This window comes from Aristolochia californica, unplaced genomic scaffold (assembly GCF_029961685.1).
Source record: "Aristolochia californica isolate CCGP_79_NKW_82.1479 unplaced genomic scaffold, dmAriCali1.0.hap1 SCAF_12, whole genome shotgun sequence".
Taxonomy (NCBI): domain Eukaryota; kingdom Viridiplantae; phylum Streptophyta; class Magnoliopsida; order Piperales; family Aristolochiaceae; genus Aristolochia; species Aristolochia californica.
In genome coordinates this window covers 17,501,777-17,509,648 of record NW_027181793.1, presented here as the reverse complement: position 1 = coordinate 17,509,648, position 7,872 = coordinate 17,501,777, and the positions used below count along the sequence as shown (strand labels likewise).

The 7,872-nt window shown below is 38.0% G+C and overlaps 1 pseudogene; it reads right to left on the bottom strand.

Annotated features, from left to right (window-relative positions):
• Positions 1-5,097: 5,097 nt before the first annotated feature.
• LOC137946627 (amino acid permease 4-like) lies at positions 5,098-7,067 on the bottom strand (annotated as a pseudogene).
• Between the last annotated feature and the right edge of the window lie 805 nt (positions 7,068-7,872).

Below are 7,872 nucleotides of genomic sequence, written 5' to 3'. Positions count from 1 at the left end.
TTCTTTTTGGATAGACCTTGACTTTTGTGTCTCTTGAAGGAATTGCATCTAAAATAGTAGAATTGCCAATGTTAGATTAATTAAATTTTGTTATCATCAAAATCAAGATGAGAGTCAACTGTTGGTCAACAATCTCCCCATTTTTTTATTATGACAAAACCTAATTTAGAATAAAAATAAAATCATCCCTATAAGTAGGAGCGTAGAAAGATAATCAATTAAGGGAAAAAGCTCCCCCTTAATCTTTGAACGTCAAGTTTTCAAATTTTAGTTTTGGGTTTAATGCGTTGATTCTTGTCTTCCCCTTTTTGTCATAATTCAAAAAGATAGTGCAAATTATAATATAGACAAAAAGTTTGTTCAATGGCCTTTCATTAATTGATCTATAAGAATTTACATAATATCAAGCAACATATACAAAACATCGAGTAAGGGGTTGGCTCGGTCGATGAAGTGGTTAGTGCTTAGGCGGTGGCGGTGGTGGTGGTGCGAAGCGGTTGAGAAGAGTCTCAAGCATAGTGTGGATCCTCAACTATCCCTCTCAAAGCTCATGCTGACCCATCCTTAACTCCTCTTGTGTGGCCGCTATTGAAGCTTGGGTCTCTCTTAGCTCATCAATGGCTTCCTCGAACTATTGGAATCAGTCGGATGACGAAGTGGGGTCATTGATATGCTTGCTCTTCAAGATCTCACATTGCTCAAACTGAGATCAATTCGAATTCAACTCGTCTTTGGAGCTCACTTCCCAAGGAGCCACCTTGTCGATTGCCTCCTTTTGCACCCATTGGCCTCTCCACTTGGTGAAGCCAAACTTACATACCTTTGTCTCACCAATTGACATCCTCTTTGTCATATTCATGCTTTCTTCATTGGTGAGGTCCACTTTGAAGTGATGGAGGATGGTGGTGATTAGGGGTGGCTTCAAATCGAGCCGGCTCGGTTCAGTTCGTTATCTATCGAGCTCGAGCTCTGAAATCGGCTCGTTTACCTTAATGAGCCGAGCTCGACCGAAGCTAGGTTTGGTTCGTCGGCTCGCGAGCCTGCTCGGGGTGAGTCGAGATCGATATCGGGTTGGGAACGGGGGAGCTGGAGCGGGGGCGTGAGCTAGAGCGAGGGGGGGGGGGGGGGATTTTTCTCCCCTCGTCACTGCCGAGCCCCTCCCGTCGACTATTGTCGCCGCCTCTACCGCCGTTAACAACTACTCGCCGGCCGCCTCTGTGGCCGTCTGTTTGATTTCTTCCTCTCCTCGCCATCGCCTCTGTTTCCGTCGTCGCCGCTTCCATCACCGCTGCTTCTGTCACCGTCGTAGCAGCCGTCATCCCTGACTACAGGTCCTCCTCGGCGTCGTAACCCCCTTCCCTTCGCGTCGTCTCAGTGGAAAACCTGAACCAATAAGTTCAGGGGAGAAATTAGGGGAGAAATAATCTCCCCCCTCCACTGCGCGAAGATGATTTCGCACATGCGAGATAGTAAAGTAAAAAAAAAAAAAACTTTTTCCTTAAACTCTCCTTCCTTATAGCTCTTGAAAAAAATTAAAAATACATTTTATTGAAATAAGTTTCTATGAACTATTAGAGTCTCATGTTTTTTTAAAATATTTTTCTAGTTGAAAATTCTTATTAAAAATCATATAATTTTCTAAGTAAGATTTTCCTACCAAGATAGGATAGAAAACTGTATAGAAATTTTTTGAATAAGTATTTAACAGTTGATGCTGTAATTCTTTTAGCATGAAGCAATTTTCATTGTAATTTTGTGTTTGACATTTTATTTGATTAAAAATTTATCGATAATTATAATAATATATTAAATTGATTATTAATTTTTATTATTTCCCTAGAAGAGGCAATAAAAGGTCCATTTAATTTTCCTAAAATTTTTTTAAAATATTTCTTGTAATTTTCTAATAAGTAACTAATAGTAATAGGATTTTATTTAAAGGTTTTTTTTGGGAATATGTATCATAGGAAAAATATTTCTAGTTTTTCCTAGAATATAAATTTTCTTCTAAGGGCACTAAGGAGGCCATCGTAAGTTTATGACCAGATTCTAACATCACACAACAATTAGAGTAAAAAAGATTAATATTGGTGTATTTTAATCTATTATTGAAATTCAATCTTGAATCTCCCCTATCTTTATGTTTTTAAATGTATGCATAATTTTATATATAATTTATTTGAAGACACCCCTACGTGTGAGATCATAAACAAGAGAAAAAAACTCTTTGTCCCTTCCTCATGACTCTTGAAGAAATTGAAAAGATATTTTAGTAGAAATATGTTTCTAGAGACTATTAGTGGTTTTTTTAATAAATGTTAAAAATAAATTTTAGTAGAAATATAGGGACAATTAGTGCCTCATGTTTTTTGAAAATATTTTTCTAATTATAAATTCTTGTTAAAAAATCATATAATTTTCTAACTAAGATTTTCTTGCTAAGATGGGCTAGAAAACCGTATAGAAAAATTTTGAATAAGTATTTGACAGTTGATGATATAATCCTTTTAGCATGAGGTAATTTTCATAGCAATTTTGTGTTTGACATTTTATTTAATTAAAAATTTATCGATAAGTATAATAATATATTAGATTAATTATTAATTTTTATTTATTTCCTTAGAAAAGGTAATAAGAGGTCCATTTAACTTTCCTAAGAAAAATTTAAAATATTTCTTGTAAGTCTCTAATAGTAATAGGATTTTATTTAAAGAATTTATAGTTTTTATTTGGGTGATTGTAAATTGATTGTGATATTTCATTTAATTTTGTTGTGTTTGATTACTGTATAGAGTTTATTCAAAATGTTATGCATTGTATGAAGTGTTTAGACTATTTTATGGAGTGTATAAAGTGTATAAACAATTTCATTGAGTGTTTATGGAATGCATAAACAATTTTATGGAGTGTTTATGCAGGTATTATGTATATAGATTATGGCCAATTTTAAGTAGAGGTCATGCCGAATTTTATATAAGTATTTTATACATAGATTATGCTCAACTTTAAGTAGAGGTCATACCCAATCTTATACATGTATTATATATATAAGTTATGCCCAATTTTATGTAGAGGTCATACCCAATTTTATGTAAAATATATGCATAATTTTATATACAATTTATTTTATATATATATATATATATATATAGATATATTTTTTTTTTTAAAGTTTTAAATGTATGTTGAAGCTCGAGTTCGGCTCGAACTAGGTTAAAATTTTTGGGCTCGAACTCGATAACAATTTTAGGCTCAAGACGGGGTTTGGCTCGAAGCTTTGTTCGAACATAGGCAGGTTCGGGCTCAGCTCGACTCGATGCCACCCCTAGTGGTGATTTGTTGAGCAAAGGGTAGATTGTTTTCTCTCGTGCTCAAAGCAATGTCCATTATCCTAAGAGCCATGAAGTATCCAAAAATTATCTCGACACCTTGAGTAATGGTCCACATCCAAAAGATATCGGCGGTAGTCAATCTTGAGAATGTACCCTTCCTTGGGTTGAGGATATGGGTAACAATCTCCATATATATTAGGAGCTTCATACTTAAAGTCTTTCATCTTAATTTCATAGGAGCTTCCCGCTCTCTAATCAAACAAAAACACTTGGAGGATGACAACTTGAATGATTTGTAGCCAATCCAACTCTCTTTAATATTAGGCCTATGAAGCTGGTGCCTAAAATCTCATTGAGTGTAGTGGAATGGAGTGAGATAGAGGTTTTCTTTACATATGAGGTTATCTTCAAGTTACCTGGTGATTCTTCTTCCTCCTCGAGGTTTGTGTAAAAGTCCTTAACTAGTATAGGGAAAACTTCTTCTTCACTTTCCAATGGACCCATATAGGTCCGAGGTGTGTTCTCAAATCCACTAATTTTTCTCTTGCAAAAGCCTACATCAGCCTTATTTGGCCCTACAATGCTCTAAGACACAATTCTTAAAATACATACTCCTTTATACTCTGGTCCAAAAATTCTCTCTCCAGTTGGACATTTCCTTGCAAACGTTTGATTCCTTGGAGGAAGTAGACCTCTTTGCTATTAACTTTGTCCTCACCATGGTGAAAAGTAAAATCTTTGGTTTGAATAAAGTGTGGTAAGGCCTTTGGAAGATGCAAATCAAACACTTTTGAGATTTCGAGGGCTAGGAAGTAAGAGAATAAGTGAAATCCGAGAGGGAAAGGAGTTTTGGGGCCAGATACGTCAAGGAGAAAGAGAAGAGGAGAGTTTGAAATGAAAAATGAAGTGAAACATTGTTTAAAAGTCTTCAACTTCTCATTTTCAATTATGAATGATCGATTAGTTTGCTTCTATTGATCGATCAATCCATATGCGTTGATCGATCAATGCCCTATGTATAGTGATTGAAAAGTGATCTGTTTGTTTTCATTTCTTTCTCTCGACAAGATTTTTGTGGGATGTATTCTTTAAACTCAAATTTATTAGCCTAGGCGATGAAGGTAGATTTCTCATGCCTAGTTCTCCTCAAAGCTTAGATAACTAATTAAATCCTAAAGGCTTTGTGGAAATATCTACTAATTGATTTTTAGTTGGAACAAATTCAATTCTAATCACTTTATTTTGAACCAACTCTTGAATGAAGTAATATCCAATTTCAATGTGTTTGGATCAAAAGTGGTGAACCAGATTCTTACTTAGACTTATGACGCTCACGTTGTCACAATAGATTGGAATTTTATTTTTCTCTAAGCCATAATCCTCTAGTTGCCATTTCATCCATAGGAGTTGTGCGCAACAACTATCACAAGCTATGTATTCAGCCTCGGTGGTAGATAGGGCAACCAGGTGTTGTTTCTTAGAAAACCAAGAGACAAACATGTTTTCATGTAATTGAAAACTACCACTTGTACTCTTCTATCAATTTTGCATTCGACAAAATCGAAATCGGAGTAACCTACTAGATATATGATAGAGGAATTTGAGTACCAAAGTCCTAATTTTGGTGTTCCATGTAGATATTCGAAAATTCTTTTCACAACCGCTAAGTGAGATTCTCTAAGGTCGTATTGAAATCTAACACATAAGTAAAGGAGCCAATCACACTTCTATAGATCTTTTGATCTATGACCCTAATTGAGTTGTCCTAGTCAAGTTTCAAGAACAAACTCATGGGTGTGCTAATTGGCTTAAGAAGCCTGGCGTGCTTGAGACGATCAGCAATATCAGCAATGGAGCCAAGGGCAGCGAGGAGAGAGACCAGTAAAGCGAACATGCTCAAGCTCTGCAAGACCATCCATTTACAGCTTCCCCTTGTAATCTTTGCCTGTGCAATGTACATCGTGATAGGGAAATATACTGTTAAGGGCCAGAAGGCAAGGGCGCCAAGCAAACCCACAATTGCATTGAAGAAGGGCAGCATCATGGCGACGAGGGTCGTGAAGACGATGAAGATTGTCCTGAGCATAAGCTTGCTGAACGTGAATTGAAAAGAGTGGTCTCTGGAGAAGGGTAACCTTAACGCGTGAACTCTGTGGAAGAAGAGAGAGAAGGGCCAATGCTTGCCCAGCCATTTCTCGTAGAAGGCGAAAACTGGTTGTGCATACACCTAGGGAGAATAGATTTGCATTTAGTCAATAGCCATAGTCAGCATTAGAAAACAAATTAACAAAATTAAAAGAAATAAACGAGGCAGCAACGTGCATATAAACCTGATAAGCACCAGCTAAATGAACGAAGACAGCCAGGTTTGCAATGTGGACGAGCCAGAAAGGTTCATGGAATCCGGTGAGAACATTTCCTGGAGCAACATTGCCGAAAGCTCCGTAGGCCACACAACCCGGAGAAACGTAGAACAGAGTAGATATTCCAACAGCATTTCTCCATCACTTAAATACCCATTTAAGTGATGAGTAGCTGTCTTCATGGTTTTATTCTCCGGAGGAGGTGATTTAAGAGTGTCCTGCATTTTCAGTACTTTTTAGACCAACATGACTAGCTAATCAAAGTCAGAAAGCCTCTCTCTCTCTCTCTCTTTCTCTCTCTCTCTCTCTCTCTGGCGTGTGTTTGTGTTATGTATACCTGGATTTCTATAAGAAGCATGGCGTAAGTGTAGGCGAAGGCAATGTTCCCCAGGGCCTGGAAGGAATTCCACAGCTTTGTGGATGGAGAAATGCTGTTGGAATCGATCTTCACACCAGTTAAACTCCCGCCGAAGCCATGGTTAATGGCGATGAGTTTGACGAGAGAGAGATAGAGCGCAATGAAGGAGTAAGCAAAGGCCATGGCCGCTGCCACAACCGAGAGAAAAGTGACTTTTTCCAAGCTTGGAAATTGAGACAGAACAATCTGGGTTGCCCCAAAGATGATTAGGTAGATGCTTCCAGTTCCAGTTCCCTTGCAATCTGCTTCTTCTCCCTTTAGGTGATAACAGTCTGAGCGTTTCACAGCCCTGCTTTACTTTTATCCATCAGCGAGGTTTCATCAATCTTCTAAAATAAACAAGAAATGAACACCAAACTGACATCATACTCATTGCAGCTGTGATCGTATATCCAACCATAACGCCCCAGAGCATCCATCCAGTACTGAATTATACCGCACACCACCACATCTCTTGCACCTATTTATTGCAGAAAAAGAGAACGACAGTAAGAAGGTGATGGAGGTGAATCCAGACAGGCTCTCACGGCATCCATGTAGGTTGTAGTTTCTTCTTCCCTTGACAGGGTCCGGAGTTCTGTAACAGTCCGAGAGTAGAACCGCAGTGAAGAAGGTGATGGAGGCGAATCCCACGATAACAAGCGGGCCAAGAATCCACCCCAGCTGAGCAACGCTCCATGGAAGTGCAAGCACACCTGAGCCTACCACTGCTGTCACTGCGTGAGCTGTTGCTGTCCACACACTTCCTGGATTATACCGGTCACCATAAGCAAATTTATACCCATGGTCAGTCCCAACTCCGAAAGACAGAAAGGAGATGGAAGAAAACAGAAACAGGACTCTGCAGCATAGTGACTGATTCATAATGGCGTCGCAGGGTACCAGAGCTCGAGAGATGTAATTATAAAATTCAACGTTACCTTTCCTGATTCTTCCGTCGTCCTCCGCCTCCATTAGTACTTCCGCCGCTCAAACAACCCCGCGCGAGGTCCGAAGTACACACAGCATATTCTAGGACAGACATAAATATAAAACAGCAAGGTCTCTTTCTCACCATGTCTGCAAAATATTCAGATTCTAAAGGAAAACAGGAAGAAAAATGCTTCGGAGGTGGTGCTCGAGCTGGCCACTAATTAATTTAAAGAGCATTAGAATTGAGGACTGTCTTAGTTATGTCTCTATGATGCCTAAATATGAATGGCATGAATGGCGTCTGCCAGTCTGGTGGGTTCTGGAGCTTCTGCAAATGGAAATTTCCTTACGTGGGTACTGTGCAGTGAGGAATCCATTATCATCTTCTGGTTCGGAATTTGTTCTTGCCGGGTGGAAATTGAAGTGCTAAGTTAATTAAGAATACTTTCTTATTCTTGTCCTTTTCCTTTTTATTTTTATTTTTAATTTATGAAAACCCTCGGGGAAAGTGAAAGTGAAAATGATTTCACTCTCACTTACCCAAAAACCTTAGGGGGTTAGTCCACAATAAACTTGAATTGAAGTGAAAAATTGAATTGAACTAAAACGAATTGATTCAACTTTAACTCATGTTTGGGTGTTAGTGTAGACGAGTTCAAGTTAGTGTAGACGAGTTCAAGTGGCTGGAAAACAGATTCCAGTGTTAGTGCCCCCAAATGAAAAGTATGATATAAAGAAAAGAATAAGTAACCTTTTATAATATATTTAAATAGAATATATACCTAAACATATAATTAACCAAAATAAATATGGTTACTACACTTATAAGTGATTTAACTTGTAGTAT